The 17,010-nt window shown below is 40.7% G+C and overlaps 1 pseudogene; it reads left to right on the plus strand.

Moving 5' to 3' along the window:
* Positions 1-463: 463 nt before the first annotated feature.
* Positions 464-583, plus strand: LOC134898014 (5S ribosomal RNA; annotated as a pseudogene).
* The last annotated feature ends 16,427 nt before the right edge of the window (positions 584-17,010 follow it).

Consider the following 17,010-nt stretch of genomic DNA (forward strand, 5'->3'; position numbering starts at 1 on the left):
GCTAGACACTTTAAAGAGGCCAAACATACGGTTAATCAACTTAAATGTTGCATCATCAACCAGATTCCACCGCTACAGCCGGGGGGTGGATTGTTATAGACTGTTACTTCAAAGAGAACTTCAGTGGATCCATAGACTGCATACTTTGACTCCTAACGGCCTCAATGAAGACTTCTGTTTGGGTTGTTTCTTGTAAAGTGTTTGAGTCGATGTTTTTTGGTATCATTTCTTTAGACACCGCCGTGTGTCCAGTATTTTGATTTAATTGCTTACCCCTGCACCCCGACACCGCCGTGTGTCAGTTGGTGTACACTGGTCAGGCTGATATGGTGGACTTTACACTTTTCACCTTGGGGTTGTGGAAGTTCTCTCGATTCTTCAGCATTTTTTCTTACGCTATTCTATTGTCTCTATTAATAGCATGGCTTTAGCATAGACAGCACCGTTTTGGAATTCTAGTGATCTATACAGCCATACCACACTGGACGACGTCCAATTCCGTCCGATCTTGGAAACTAAGCAGTGTTGGGCCCTGTCAGTACCAGTCTCGGTGACGGCCTGGGAATACTGGGTGCTGTAACTTCATCACTTAGCCACATACGGTTACGTGTTACCCAGTGGCCATTCTCTAGACACTTTGTTTCTGTCTATGTCTCATGCATTCTTACTTCCCTTCCCCTGATTCTTAATTTCTCCCCTATCGTCACATCTCACCACTCTGACTTCTTTGACTGCTACACATGCGGCACACGGCGCTTGGGTGCATCTGGTGTCCACCAGCATGCACTGCTTGCTATTCTATCCTATACCTTTTGTGATACTTTATAGTCATGGACACATCATCCTGTTCCATCTGTGTCCCTAGGTTTTTTGTTTTTTTTCCCTCTTCAGCCGTTCATTTTCTGTATTGTGTGAGGGTCTTATTGAGGTTCCGCTGGCTTCACTGTTCATTACTGGTGTCCACTGTCATAATCAAGCTTTATCTGTTTGATGACTAGGTCCTGAGTAATCTGCATATTTGTGGGGCTAGTTAACATGCAAGTGTTGGTTGCATGTATAGTTACCCTCAGGTTCTGTTGAAAAGGCTGTCCCAACGGGCTGAAACGTGTGACATAATTTATGTCTATTTTTATATGTTATTTTTTATGTTTTTGGTGCAGTGGATAATGTTCTCCCCATATAGCTGACTCGGATGTCTCCCATGTCGCTGCGGCGAGCGCTGCCACGGGTGGAATGCGGAAGCTGAGCCGGGTGGAACGCATTGCTGTTCCCATGGTGATCAGCTTCATCCGCCGGAAGTAGCGCTGGGCGTCGCTGCTCGAACAGGGAGTGCACTGGTCTCAGCTGACACAGGTGAGCATGATCCTCTGGGGGGTATATAAGTGTGTTGCAAAGGTTATTATGTATGTTGGTGGTGTCCTGAGGAAGGGGCTGTGACCCCGAAAACGTTTGATTACTGTTTACCAATACAAGCTGCTTTACCCATTTATGAAGTCTCTTGAGTGCCTTTTATTTGGAGAAGTATTCGTCATTGAGGAAGTGCAACTGGAGCCGCTGCCTATTTACTAGAGTGCTGACTGCCTTGGATTTTGTGTATGAGGTATTTGCTTTACCTGTTGTAGGGCACCTAAAACTCTATGTGGAACTGTGCTTAATTTATGGACTTTCACCACTTATTATCTACACCATTTTTGTGAGACTGTATATGCTGGTCATTTAACCTGCTGTGTCATTCTGGACTACAATTTAAAGTGACAAGTACCACCTGGGATAAGTGTTGATATCATTAAAGGTGGTTGTTTGTTAGTAGTCTAAGATGGAGTCCACCGTGCATGAGGCTGCTGGCTATAGAAATATTACAATGCCAGCACCTGGTGAAACCTTTAGTTATACTGCAGGACAAATTGAAAGCATATTGGTCTCGGATGTGTTGTCTGTGGCTGATCCTCTGTTCAATTCTGAAGATCTGTACTTTCAATTAATGAAATTGAAGCGCCGCGAGATTGACTATTATTTACATGGAGTATCATTGTCTGAGTACTTTAGGGAACGAAAAATCCCACACGGTTTTAGAGTACAGAATGCTCCAACCATTGGGCGTAATAACCCTGAATTTGTAACTAGATGGATAGCCATTTTAAATAAATGTGCGTTTAATCTTATGATTGCGGTGATTGAGGAATCGAACCGTGAATTATCCCTTGTGATACAAAAAATTGCAACATTTGAAAAAGATCATTTGAAAACATTAGAGGAGGAGAATAGTCAGGACTGGTTGCACAAAATTGAGACACAATGTGAACAGTACAAACGTAATTTGGTTAAGTTTAAAAAAGGAAAGAAGTATACTGTGGTGTCTGAATCTGATGATCTGTTAAAAAATCCTAGGGCCCCTTTAGGCCGAACCAGGAAGGCCGTTACTGCAGCTTCCGCAGAGCTCCCACCCGCAGGGGGGCCAAAACCAGAGGAAGCTGAAAATTGGTGAACAAAAACAAGACCTAGTATTTAATTTATCTAAAAGGGAGTTGGAGCCTCTTGAAGTAGTGGTTCTCAATAAAGGGTTAAGCTTCGTGCCTACAAATTGCTTTGATGCCTTTAATTGGACACGTGACTCTCATAATTTTGCTAGAAAATTGCGGTTAAAGGAATATTTCAAGGATAAACAACAAGTGAATGCTATGCCCAATGTTTTTGATCCATTTATTAAGTCTGCCTCAAGATCTAGGTTTGACCCAATATCGGGTAATGCATCTTTGAGAACATTTAATAGGCTATTGGACGATTCTGTTTATAGATTCACTGCTGCACCAGGCAAGATTAAATACAATTTATCTAGAGCAGAAACTAATGCATTAAGAAATCTATCTTCTTACGAGGATATTATAATTCGCCCGGCCGATAAAGGTGGGGCAATTGTAATTCAAGATATAGATGTATATCGTGCAGAGATTTTGTCGCAATTGGGGGACACAGAGGTTTATAAAAAACTAGATGGGGACCCTACAGTTAAATACCAGAGTGAACTACAGGGTATTCTGAAGTTAGCGGTGGAGAAGGGGTTAATCCCCAGTAAAGTATATGATGCACTTTTGGTCACACATCCGGTGACACCGATATTATATACATTGCCGAAATTACATAAAAACCCTCTATGCCCTCCGAGTCGACCTATCATCTCTGCTCATTATTCTTTATTTCAACCTGTATCACAGTTACTTGATTGTATTGTTCAACCTTTGTTATGCAAGAAGAGGTCGTTTCTGAAAGATACAATTTCTTTTTTGAACCAATTGATGGATTTAAAAGATGTCCCTCCTGATACCCTCCTGTGTTGTCTAGACGTAGTAAGTCTATACACGTCTATTACCCACGAAGGGGGGTTGATGGCTATGAAGGAATTTTTGTTGCAATTCCTCCTGTGCTCCTCCTTTGATCATGAGTTGTTTTTGCATTTGTTGGAATTGACATTGAACAGGAATTTTTTCCTGTTTGATGGTCAATTCTACTTACAGCTACGGGGGTGTGCCATGGGATCTTCCGTGGCCTTCTCGTATGCAAATATATTTATGTTTCAACAGGAAGAACGTATGTTTTTGCATAATGCTAAGGCCAGTGACTATATATTCTGGTATACCAGATATATAGATGACATTTTTTTGCTTTGGACTGGAGGCAAGGATAGATTTGTGAACTTGATGGAGGTGGTCAATGCGTTGGACTCCCCCATTAAGTTCACTTACAAGTGTGACTCATTTGAAGCAGTATTCTTAGATGTTAATATCTCATTTTTGAATGGAGTATTTGAAACTACGGCCCATCATAAACCAACAGACAGAAATACCTTTCTCATGGCTTCTAGCCATCATCCCAAAGCTCTTAAGGAAGGTCTCCCGAGATCACAAATGGTGCGGTATGCCCGCATCATGAGTGATCCAGTGGAACTATCGCCTCATTTAGATAGCCTCATTGAGAAGTTTGTGGTGAGAGGCTATGATTTGAACACCCTGAGGAAACAGAAGGAGGAGGTATTAAGTCTACCTAGACAAAGTCTCTTACAACCGTCTGTTAGAAGTAATGATAAGATTTTACCGTGGGCATCTGATTTTTCAACTGCTAGCCCTATTGTTAAAAGAGCCACAAGGGCTCTTTGGCCCATTGTGAAATCTGATCCGGAATTATGATGCTTTAGTGATATAAAGCCAGTAACTGCTTTTCGGAGGGGACGTAATTTACGTGACAGACTGGTTAGGACTGACATTACGGGTAGAAATATGCCCAAATTGAGTAATGTTTATGTTAAGGCACCTGGTTGTTAAAAGTGCACTCAATGCACTACTTGCAGTCATGTGATACCTTGTAAATCTTTCCGACAGCCCCATGTAGACAGAACGTATGATATACGATTTGTATTATCGTGCAGCTCTTCGTTTGTGGTTTACGTAGTGATCTGCCCTTGTGGATTATACTATGTAGGGCAGACCACTCGTAAATTTAGCGAAAGGATGGCGGCAGCACAGATCTGCCATCCATTTGACCCTTTCGGGTCATGACATTATTCAACCTGTAGCAAAGCATTTCAAAAAATGTAATCACCCACTGTCTTCTTTCAAACACTTTATGATTGATCATGTCCCTCCCCCTGTGAGGGGAGGTGACAGAGCTAAAATGTTACTCATAAAAGAATCCAGATGGATTATGAGATTGGGAACCATCTTCCTAAATGGATTAAATGAGAAAATAAATTGGAATATGCTATAAAACAATATAGTCTTCCGGGATTTGAATATAATTTTTTATGATTGACTGATGTTGCTTATCTTTTGTTTTAGTGGAATTATCATTATGTATGTTTATATTTCACTGTGTGTTGCAAGCTTTATCTGTTTGATGACTAGGTCCTGAGTAATCTGCATATTTGTGGGGCTAGTTAACATGCAAGTGTTGGTTGCTTGTATAGTTACCCTCAGGTTCTGTTGAAAAGGCTGTCCCAACGGGCTGAAGCGTGTGACATAATTTATGTCTATTTTTATATGTTATTTTTTATGTTTTTGGTGCAGTGGATAATGTTCTCCCCGTATAGCAGACTCGGATGTCTCCCATGTCGCTGCGGCGAGCGCTGCCCTGGGTGGAACGCGGAAGCTGAGCCGGGTGGAACGCGGTAGCTGAGCCGGGTGGAATGCATTGCTGTTCCCATGGTGATTAACTCTGTCTGCCGGAAGTAGCGCTGGGCGTAGCTGCTCGAACAGGGAGTGCACTGGTCTCAGCTGACACAGGTGAGCATGATCCTCTGGGGGGTATATAAGTGTGTTGCAAAGGTTATTATGTATGTTGGTGGTGTCCTGAGGAAGGGGCTGTGACCCCGAAAACGTTTGATTACTGTTTACCAATACAAGCTGCTTTACCCATTTATGAAGTCTCTTGAGTGCCTTTTATTTGGAGAAGTATATATATATATATATATATATATATATATATATATATATAACACAATACCAAGATGATCCGGCACTCCTAGTAATGTCCAGCCGCCTGTGTGCCTTTGTCCAAACTAGTATACATGGTGGAGTCAGAACAGGTGAGTGTTCAGAACAGGACACGGCACTCCAGGTCTATAAATCAATGCATATGTTTAATATCCAAAGTGAATCAACAGCCTGCATATATACATATTCTGGGTGAGCACAGCCACAGATGTATGTAATGCAGTGTGAATAAATCAAAGCACAGGCATATTCAACGATGCAGCATTTTCGGGACACAGACGGTCCCTTCCTCAGGTGATGCAAGTGCTTGCAGAAAGACAACACAAACAGACATATAACATAAATCTTACCTATATAGCGTCTCCATGCCAGCACACTCGATCCAGGAGCAGCGTGGAACTTCTGGTCAGGCCGAGGTGCCTGAGAGATGACGTCATCGGGAGGCGGTGGTAGCCATAGCAACCCGATGCACGGAGTTGCTGACGCTGTCCCTGGCTGGTTAGCCTGACAGGTGAAGCCACATATCTAATACAAAAACATATTGTGAAAAATGAAATACAACAGTGGAGATAAAAATTACAGTATACTACAAAAAAGTATCTACTATGTTTGTTAGGGTGTGACATGAGGCATAGGGTGTTTAGGTATAATGTTGTACATGTTGCAGCACATGCCTGTCACCATTCCCATATACACACTTTTTTGTAGTGCACTGTTATTTTTATCTCCACTGTTGTTGTATTTAATTTTTCACAATATGTTTTTGTATTAGATATGTGGCTTCCCCTGTCAGGCTAACCAGCCAGGGACAGCGTCAGCAATTCCGTGCATCGGGTTGATATGGCTACCGCCGCCTCCCGATGACGTCATCTCTCAGGCGCCTCGGCCTGACCGGAAGTTCCACGCTGCTCCTGGATCGAGTGTGCTGGCATGGGGACGCTATATAGGTAAGATTTATGTTATATGTCTGTTTGTGTTGTCTTTCTGCAAGCACTTGCATCACTTGAGGAAGGGACCGTCTGTGTCCCGAAATGCTGCATCGTTGAATATGCCTGTGCTTTGATTTATTCACACTGCATTACATACATCTGTGGCTGTGCTCACCCAGAATATGTATATATGCAGGCTGTTGATTCACTTTGGATATTAAACATATGCATTGATTTATAGTCCTGGAGTGCCATGTCCTGTTCTGAACATTCACCTTTCTGACTCCACCATGTATATATATATATATATATATATATATAATGGAATGTAGCGGACGGCACTCCAGCATATGAATAAATCCAACAGAAGCCAGAAATAATAGCCAACGTTTCGGAGCGATGCTACTTTATCAAGACTTAAAAGATACTGACATAACATACATTTAAATACCTTACTTATTTAAATGTATGTTATGTCAGTATCTTTTAAGTCTTTATAAAGGAGCATCGCTCCGAAACGTTGGCTATTATTTCTGGCTTCTGTTGGATTTATTCATATGCTGGAGTGCCGTCCGCTACATTCCATTCTATATAACTTTCTGGAAGGGCACCCAGACTGGTTGTTTGCAGCATATTGGAGTGCCAGACACTTCCCTTGTCTCTCTCTTTCTCTCTCTCTATATATATATATATACCAGGTATGTATGTGGGATCAAACGACTCCCACAAGAGGGCACTCACCAATCAACGTAAAGATAAAAAGGCATTTATTAGTACATTTATTAGTACATCCAAGTCACCAAAAGCATGTCGATGTTTTCGGCCCCCAAAGGCCTTTTTCAAGAAAATCACAAGGGATATCCAGTCACCATGTCAGCCATTGGTGAGTGCCCTCTTGTGGGAGTCGTTTGATCCCACATACATACCTGGTATATATGAAGCTTGTGGGCTATCTTGAGGAGCACCCCGTGATCATTGTAAAGACAGATGTGAGTGCGGACATTCTCTGAGACTATATATATATATATATATATATATATATGCCTGCCATCACAGATTAATAATGTTCTCCTCATCACCTGCCCTTATAATGAAATCAGAGCTGCGCCATTATTATAGAACTTGTAACCCACAAGTGACACGCAAACATCACTTCTGATCACGGAATAGGAAGCTGAACCCCAGTGGAATGCAGGTGAACCGCATAACAGCGGAGCGCTCACCACCAGAGAAATGGCTACTTGTGTCTGTAACCACAGTAGTCACCTCGGACACTCGATGTACAGATGGACAACCTTGTGCACAGTTCAGATGACTGACCTTTAAGTATCGTGATTGCAGCAAACACACAGTTTCAGGCCCCCTAGAGTACTACACTATTTTTTTTATTTATATTAGGAATTTACACTGTTTGTATATGAAATACATGTACTCTCTATGCATAATCATGCTTTGATGGATGAAAATGTATTATACAGTATATTGTTTATCCGTATAACAATTAGGATGTCATATCCTGATACAATTTGATTGGATACATCGAAATACCAGAACAGTTTACAGTGTCCACGTCTTGATAAAGGCTCTCATTGAGCCAAAACCGGTCAACCTGATTGTGACACTGTGGAGTTTTCATCCTTTAGAACAGTGGTTCTCAAACTCGGTCCTCAGGACCCCACACAGTGCATGTTTTGCATGTTTTCCAGGTAACCCTGCAAGTGCACAGGTGTATTAATTACTCACTGACACATTTTAAAAGATCCACAGGTGGAACTAATTATTTCACTTGTGATCTGTGAGGAGACCTGCAAAACATGCACTGTGTGGGGTCCTGAGGACCGAGTTTGAGAACCTGTGCTTTAGAACAATTTTGAGGTAATACCATCTGCTTCCCCATTTTTGATGTTCTAAGTAGCACTTCATGTATCTTTTTTACATCTTTTTTATTTAAATAAGCCCTTTTCATGTAAAGGACTTTTATATTGGTTTGTTTTTATCCCAACTATGGGATTTTTGTTGTACAATACATTTTTATACAGGTAAATACATTTTGGATCATGTCCAATTTTTTCCAGTCTATATGCTTGACTGATGACTAATGGAAGTGGGAGAATACATGGATTTACATGGAATATAAAGATACCCAGATGTGTCTACATTTGCATTAGAAATTTTGAGTGTGGTATACCTATACCAGAATATCTTGCTTATGCACTTACCTATAAAAGATTTGTTTATGTACTTCTAGCTCCTATCACTCAAGTGAGTTGGGGTATGAAATACTCTATGTGACTCATGTGGGTGATTGTTAATACACCATTCGGGGAACAAGAAAGATACCTTTATATGATTTCCACCAGGTGACTCATTGTGAGTTTTGGTACACTTCTATCAATAAAGAAACGGAATAATAGAACTTTAATTTGTGAAATACTACACATTTTATTTTTATTTATCTTTTTATTCCATATCAACACATTTGAACTTGATCAAAGCAAAGACTTCCACTGACCAGCAATGCCCTAGAAGAAAAAGGAACATATTGTATATTCAAATTTATATTCTATCATACATATTGGGTTTAAAATCTGTAAGTTTCCTGACTTATGTGATTCAGTTCAGTTCTTTTTGTTGCATTTTGTATTAGGGTGTCGTGTTACCCTTTGTGATTGGAACACACTTACTAAGGCTACTAATGCACACATTTTGAGGATCAACTAAAAAAAATTTTTCTCAGCATATACTGTTTGTGGGTGAGAACCTAGAATCCAGTTACCATCAAAATCAGTATGGTTTAGTATAAAGTAGAGATGAGCGGATTCGGTTTTACTCGGTTCTCAAAATGGCATCTTATTGGCTCACGGATGTCACGTGTTTTGGATAGCCAATAAGATGCCGTTTTGAGAACCGAGTAAAACCGAATCCGCTCATCTCTAGTATAAAGACAGGGTCCAACTCATGCCACACACAAACAAAGGTGTTTGTATATGCTAGGTGGCATTTGGTGCCAGAACGTCTCCACCAAATATGACCCAATACTAAAAGCAACATACCTTTGCATCCAAGGGGGATTTGTGAAAAGTACCAGAAAAAAGAAGCCAGTGTGGTTTACAAAAGAGGTATCAACTAGTGTGAAAGCAAAAAAGACTGCCTTTAGGAAATAAGCAGATTCAAAATACTAACAAAGATGTGAGATGTAAGATCTAAGTGTGAGGAGGGAGGTCCACTGCCACAATACTATTTTGCAATCACCACTAGCTGGCATCCAAACACCGCACAGGATCCCTTGAAGTGTGCTGGTCGCTCCCTGAACTGCATGGAGCGTTACCTGACTTCTAACATGCCGGGAAACAAAAATAAATAGAAGGCAGAACAGCGCAGGGAATCCAAGATGGCCACCGCAAGGGAGCTGCAGGCTCTGTCTGCTACTCCTGCACATGAGGTGAGAACACCACAGGGCTCTGTGTCCTCTTCCAACAGCCCTAGAGATTCCCTGTTAGACCCTCTCTCCCAGCAGATCTCATTACCTTTCACAGCTCCCGGCAGCAGCTTCTGTCTGAAGCTCCCATTACATACAGCAGCATGGTGCAGGCAATAAAGAACTTTTTCCTGCAGCTGGGGAACACTATTCCCCAGCTGCAGGAAAAAGCAGCCCACTTTGCCCAGGCTGTACAGCAGGTCAAGCTGCAAGTTAAGCAATTGGAAACATCAGTGGCCACTTTAGATAACAGGATGGGAGTGAAACTTCATGATATTCAGTCCTTGCAGTCTGTGACTTCTAAGCTACAAAAAGACAGTTTCCATATATGTAACAAGCTTGACGATCTTGAGAATCAATCCAAGCATAATAACCCCAGAGTGCTTGGAATACCAGAAGCTGTTAAAGGCCCAGCATTATATCATTTTTTGAAAGTGACTCTTCCAACCCTGTTAAATATTGAAGCTATATGCTCTGATCTGGTTATATAGAGAGCATATCGTATAGGGCCCATCGAAGACCGGGATAATCAACGCCCCCGTATGGTAATATTCAGATGTCTAAACTATGCCCACAAAGATGCCATCTGGATGGCTTCTCACCATATTCAGGATGTTGTATGGTTAGAGCAGGGCTGGCCAAACCGGTCCTCGAGATCTACCAACAGTTCATGTTTTCCAGGCCTCCTGGATACCTGTAGAATTGTCAGTTAGGAATGAATGCAGCACATCTTAATTAGTAATGACTACACCTGTGCACCAGCTAGGTGGTCTGGAAAATGTGAACTGTTGGTAGATCTCGAGGACTGGTTTGGCCAGCCCTGGGTTAAAGCAGACTTCCAAATTACTATTCTTCCAAGACTACTCGGCCGAAGTTACCACGGCGAGGAAGGCGTTCTCTCCCATTTGCACACAACTCATTAAAGATAGCTGCAAATTTGCCCTCCTCTACCCAGCTAGACTCCGGATTTTTGAGGGGAATGCCTCCATTGATAACACTGCTGAGGCACACTACCAAGACCAAGGGACCTCCTCTGTCTCAGCTGCCCACACAGACAGGGCGGTAGCAGAGAATGACTGACCTATTTTGTGATCCTCCAGCTCTTTTCCTTAATGTCCTGCAACTATTTTGAAGTTCCTCATGCATGTACATTTGTTCAAGGCACAGCGTTGCCTAATCAGAATGTCTGCGTTTCTGAATTCTGCCTGATTTGGAGACCAACTATCAATATATCTGGCTACTAATGCACATTGCTCTAGCAGTCACTGCCTGCTTTCATATATCGTAAATATGTGCCTTCAGAGTTAATAGGAGTCTGCTAACATGCCAATGTTTGTTTAATTTATGAGAAGTGTTTTGTTTTTTTATTACGTGTGTATCCTCAGGACATTATAGGTTATTTCTTTGGAAAATGCAGACTGTTATTACGGATTCTACGGGTTATAGTTTGTTTGGAAACTCTGACTATCCTCACTGATAGTTGTATTTGTTTCATTGAAGTAATGTTTCCGAGATGCCGCTAACATGCAAGGATGTGTGTGTTTAAATTTTTTATATAGCTCTTATTATTGCGGAGGGCAAGGTACTTCGTGTAAGTTTTTCTTTATTTTTTCTTCAAGATATCTGAAGTACTCTGGTTATGGATTCTTTTAAACTGGAAGTCTGTTTATATATTGAGGAAGCGCTTCACAGTGCCTCCATATTATTTTTTCTCTCTGTTCTTTTGATGGTTATAGTGTGTTTGTGTGAATCGGGATTTTTTGCTCTTCTCTATGTTCATCTCCCTTATGTGTCTTATCTTGTGTACCCTTTTTTATATTTTGTCTACGGACTTCTTCCAATTATTAGAGTGTATTGCTATGAAGGTTCTCTGTTAAATTAGCTGTTTGACAATGGCTAGTATCACATTTGGTACCTGGAATGTAGGTGACATCAATTCTCCGGCAAAACAAAAAAAGATACTTATGTTCTTGTTGAATAAAAAAGATTCAGGAATCGCACTTACTACCCAATGAAGTAGTATAGCAGAACATGTTTGGTTGGATGGTTGTTGCATCCTCCTCATTTACGTCTAAGTCTAGAGGGTGATTATTCTTATATTTCAAAACATACCTGTTGTAATTCATTCTGTTCATTCTGTTCAAACTGACCCCCAGGTATGGTATGTTATAGCTGATGTATCGGTCACCATGTCCAGTTTCATGCTATGCAATTTGTACGCCCCAAATACTTACAGTAGGCATTTTTTCTTGCAAATTACTACCAAACTGCTTGGTATCACTGAGGCCCTGGTGATATTTGGAGGAGATTTTAATGTGGTCGCATCACCGACCCTGGACAGAAGCTCCTCCCGTGCCTCACTTCCCCACCCTTCACACGCAGGGATTCCATATATTTGTGCCCGATTAAAACTTATAGATGTATGGCGGGCTTGTTACCCGGTGGAAAAAGATTACACCTGTTTGTCTGCTGCCCATGGCACGTTGTCAAGACTGGACTAATTACTTTTGTCCAAAAACCTTTTTTCTAAAGTTATATATTGTAAAATAGAGGATATCAGCTTATCTGATCACGCACTCTGTTAGATGAAGCTGTCAAATAATGCTGATAAAGGACCTATTCGGTCTTGGCATTTTCCATCACATTTAGCGACCTCATTGAAATTCCGCAACATGCTGGACGCTGCATTGATGGAATATAAGCATAATAATCTGTCCTGTGAAACTGACAATCCAGCACTGTTTTGGCAAGTGTAAAAGACAGTGCTGAGAGGTGTTATGATATCCTATTCCAAGTAAAGAGACAAAGATTTAAATGCCCACTATTTAGAGATACAAGCTGCTTTTACCCACTCTTTCCAGATTTTCAAAAATAAACCTTCTCCTGCCGCTAGGGCGGAATACATGAAACAAAAGGTGATGTTTGATAATGTAATGTCCCAAATGGAAGCTAAGTACACTTTTTCCAAAGATTGTAGAATGTATAGGTATGGGAATAAATCCAGAAAACTTCTATCTAGATTGTTAAAGGGTAGACATCCTCCTATAATTCTAAAAACTTTGAAAGCCTTAGATGGCTCTAATGTTATATCTAATGCTCAAATTACCAAAGTGTTGCAGGATTTTTATGCTAAATTACATTCCAACCCTGATATTAATGTGCAAAATAAGTCAGACTTTTGGTCCAAAGTACACTTACCTCAGATGTCTGATTCACAAGGAGAAGGATTGCTGGCCCTGTTTACAGTAGAGGAGGTAGCCAAGGCTATTCAGGGACTCAAGACGGGTAAAGCTCCTGGCCCGGATAGCCTTGCTAATGAATATTATAACATTTTGTTCCCTAGGATTTGTGTACCTTTGGTGCAAATGTATAATAGTCCTGTTGGTAATATTAGAAAATAATTAGCAGTCATGCAGGGTCTGAAATCCTCAGGGGCACAGGATACCAATGTACTTCTCTCCCTCAACGCCAAAAAGGCCTTTGATCTTGTTACATGGGATCATTTGTTTGAGACTTGGCAGAAGTTTGGAGCCCCTGAGGATTTTATCTCGTATCAAAAGATTATATTTAGCCCCGTCAACACAAGTATTGGGTAACGGCATGCTCTCTCCCTCTTTTATGATACAAAGTTGTACACGACAGGGATGCCCCCTTTTCCCCCTTCTTTTTGCAATGGCATTAGAGCCACTAGCGGTAGCTTTGCACAGCTCCCCTTTCTTTTCAGGAATATCTATAGGTAATGTTACGGTTAAACTGGCATTACAGTATATGCCGATGATATGCTTTTGTTCATATCTAACCCCTTGGTCTCTATCCCTGCAATAGTGTCTCTAATTGAAACATTTGGGTCTTTTGCAGGATCTTAGATAAACATCACCAAATCTGAATTACTCCCATTGTCAGGGGATGTTACTATGTTTTCGACTCACCCCATTTTATCCAGATTCCCTATAGCTCGTGGCCACCTTAAATACCTGGGAATACGTGTACCTCTGTCTTTGTCGGATTTATATTCCGTCAACTTTGGTCCTGTCCTGGCTTCTATGGACAAATTATTGCAAGATTGGGAAATTCTCCCTTTATCATTAATGGGAAGGGCTGAGGTCATCAGAGGAGTTGTTTTTCCAAGCTATCATATTTATTATTTATGCTCCCGCTCTCTTTCACGAAAAAGGATATACAATCTGTAAACAAAATTTTCATAAAATTTCTCTGAGGTTGGTAAGAAAACGAGAATACCCGGTTCTAGACTTCAGTTACTTAGAGAGGAGGGAGGCTTTGGTATCCCTGATGCAGTGGTGCAAGTATGCGGGTACGCTCAGGTACGGAGTACCCTTAAGAATTTGGCAGTGGGTACGCAGTACCACCTTCCACACACTTTGCCATTACCACAATTATAATGTGCCACAAAACAAGACCATGGTGCTTGGCAGCATGATGGCTCCTCCCACTTATTCAGGGTAACTGGGAATGCGACAGTGGCTGTATTTTCCTGTTATAATGCAAGCATTGCTATATAGTTATTAAATTGGGGGCATTACTATATATTTTTGTTATGCTGGCGGTATCACTATATATTTCTATTACACTGGAGGCATTACTATTTATTTTTAGCCTTGCCTCCAGATTCCCCACAAAAAAGGGTCTGCCATGTGGCCACGCCACTAGTGTTATGTAGCCACTCCCACTAGCAGCATGTGACCACACACCCTAACACACGCCCACGCCCATTTTCTGGCACTCAGTACCACTAAGAAAATATTTCTACTTGCACCACTGCCCTGATGTGACAATATTCAGTAGAGCAGCGATGTTTAGATACATTACTGACTGGCTTTGGAGCAGATCCATATTTATTAATTATAAACTGGAAATAGCAGTGTTACATCCATTCTCCCTGGCAGCCCTGATTCATACTCATCCGAAACAACTTCCACCTGGGATGATGTCAAATATCCTTTTTGCCCAAATTTATAGAGCATGGCACTCTTCTCATACTAACTTACAAAGAAACCCATGCATTTCTGCTTATGACACCTTTTGGGGAAACCCATGTTTCAGTTCAGGTCTTGACAGCATGCACTTCTTGAGCTTGAGAGATAAAGGAATAACAGCTGTAAAGGATATTTTTGATCCTTGGGATATTGACTTTTACCCAACGTTTAAAAAAAAGAGTTGGCTTTTTTGGATCTTCGTATATATATAGTCTAATTCCATTTTCACTCAAACCCACCGGAAACCTACAGATTCCAATGCCTATTTGCACATCAATATTGAACAAAATATAAAATTAATGATTTTGTCACATGTCACTCTAAGAATGTGGTGTATCTACTGGAATGTAGATGTGGCATGGTTTACGTGGGTAAAACATCAAAACCTTTAAAAACCAGAGCAGTGGAACATATTTATAACATATGTAAGGGTTTGAAAATGCACCCTTTGTCAGACCATTTTAAGGTAAAATACAACAAGTGTGATGGACACATTGTTAATTTTTTAGGGTTACAACAGATAAAGCCACATTGGAAAAATAGGGCTATAAAGACACGCTTGGCACAATGTGAGATGCGATTAATTTTGTATCTGGATTCCCTAAAACCTAATGTTTTGCATTTATATTGTTACATTTGTTATTTATTTGATACATGCTCTGGAATAATTCTCTGTTTTATATCTCTTTTTTATGTCCCTCACCTTTCATGCATTCACTAAATGGAATTATGCGTCCATGATCAAGATTATCGACATCCCACCATGGTAACAGGGATGGACTGGCTGGGAATACATAGTACCACTAAGTTTGGTTATGAGTGGGTTGTTGTATTCCATATGAAAAGGGCAAAGGAAGGAAAGATCCCTTAATCAAGATGGCGCCTGAAGCTTCAATTGTTGTGTTACCACCAAAGATGTTTGCAAAGAATATTATTTCCACTACATAATGAGCAGAATATGTATAGAGGGACTCTGCTGCTAGGTTGAAATAACTGGCGAGACTTATACGTGAAATTTCTGTTGGTAATACCATATAGAACCTGTGGAACGCATATGACAAGCTGTCTGGATACAGGAAACAGCGGGTGGAACGCAAACACGTGACTTCCGGCTGGCGAACCCGGAAGTAATGGTGCAATTGATTACTGCATCTAATTGAAGTGATTTTAAGGGGTATATAAGGAGAACTTAGTTGGGACTCCATATCCAGCTTGAAAAAGGTCATTTTATGACTGAAACGCATTGCTGTTGTATGGAGAAGAACTGAAGTGTGTGCCAGGTGCCGTGGGACTTCATGCTGAATTTGCTCAGTGCGGTGGTGCTAGGCTATTCAGCCTAGGACTGCATTTGCTACTTTATTAAAAGCTAGCCCACCGCAATCTTCACTTTTGGTGAGATATTTTGATTTTGCACAGAAGTCACCAGTGGTCAATCATCTTGGACCAGATAGTACCTGCGCACACCACTGCACTTTACATTTGTATTTATCTCAGTTTTGGTGTAAGGTGGTGATGTATATTAATGGTACCTTTCACGTTCAGCTCTCAAAAAAACCCATAGCTTGCCTGTTTCTAGATTTTACACACTGGTCGTTACCCACTACTACTCAGAGTATTGTGTAAAGAAAAAAAAAAAAGAAGACTCCTTTTTTGGCACACTCTTTTAACATCAATAATGTGGAAATGTTAAGTTATTCATATTAAAACTTAATTTTCCTTCTCAATTAGAATAAAATGAGTTCTCCTAAACATGCATAGTGGATTGTAGGAATTATACCTTGGTATCTTATCAAATGTTGGTTTTTATGTATTAATTTCAGAGTTTATTATATATGAGTGCAGAATCAATCTCGTTCTTTTATACTTCGAGTATTGTACCTTTGGTTTCAGTCATATTGACTATTGCGAAAAAGCAGATCCTCACTCATTGGATTAAAAAAAATCTACTCCCTCCCTGGAGGCAGTTAAAAATATGCTCCTCAGGGTCTTATATTTTGAACATAGAGCTTCTCTACCTTACATTGAAAACAGAGTTATAAAATTTATGAGGAAATGTGATGCATATATCTCTAGTCTGGGAACTACGGTACAAACCCATATCTATAAATTATTTGAAACCACGGAGT

Source organism: Pseudophryne corroboree, chromosome 3 (genome assembly GCF_028390025.1).
Source record: "Pseudophryne corroboree isolate aPseCor3 chromosome 3, aPseCor3.hap2, whole genome shotgun sequence".
NCBI lineage: Eukaryota > Metazoa > Chordata > Amphibia > Anura > Myobatrachidae > Pseudophryne > Pseudophryne corroboree.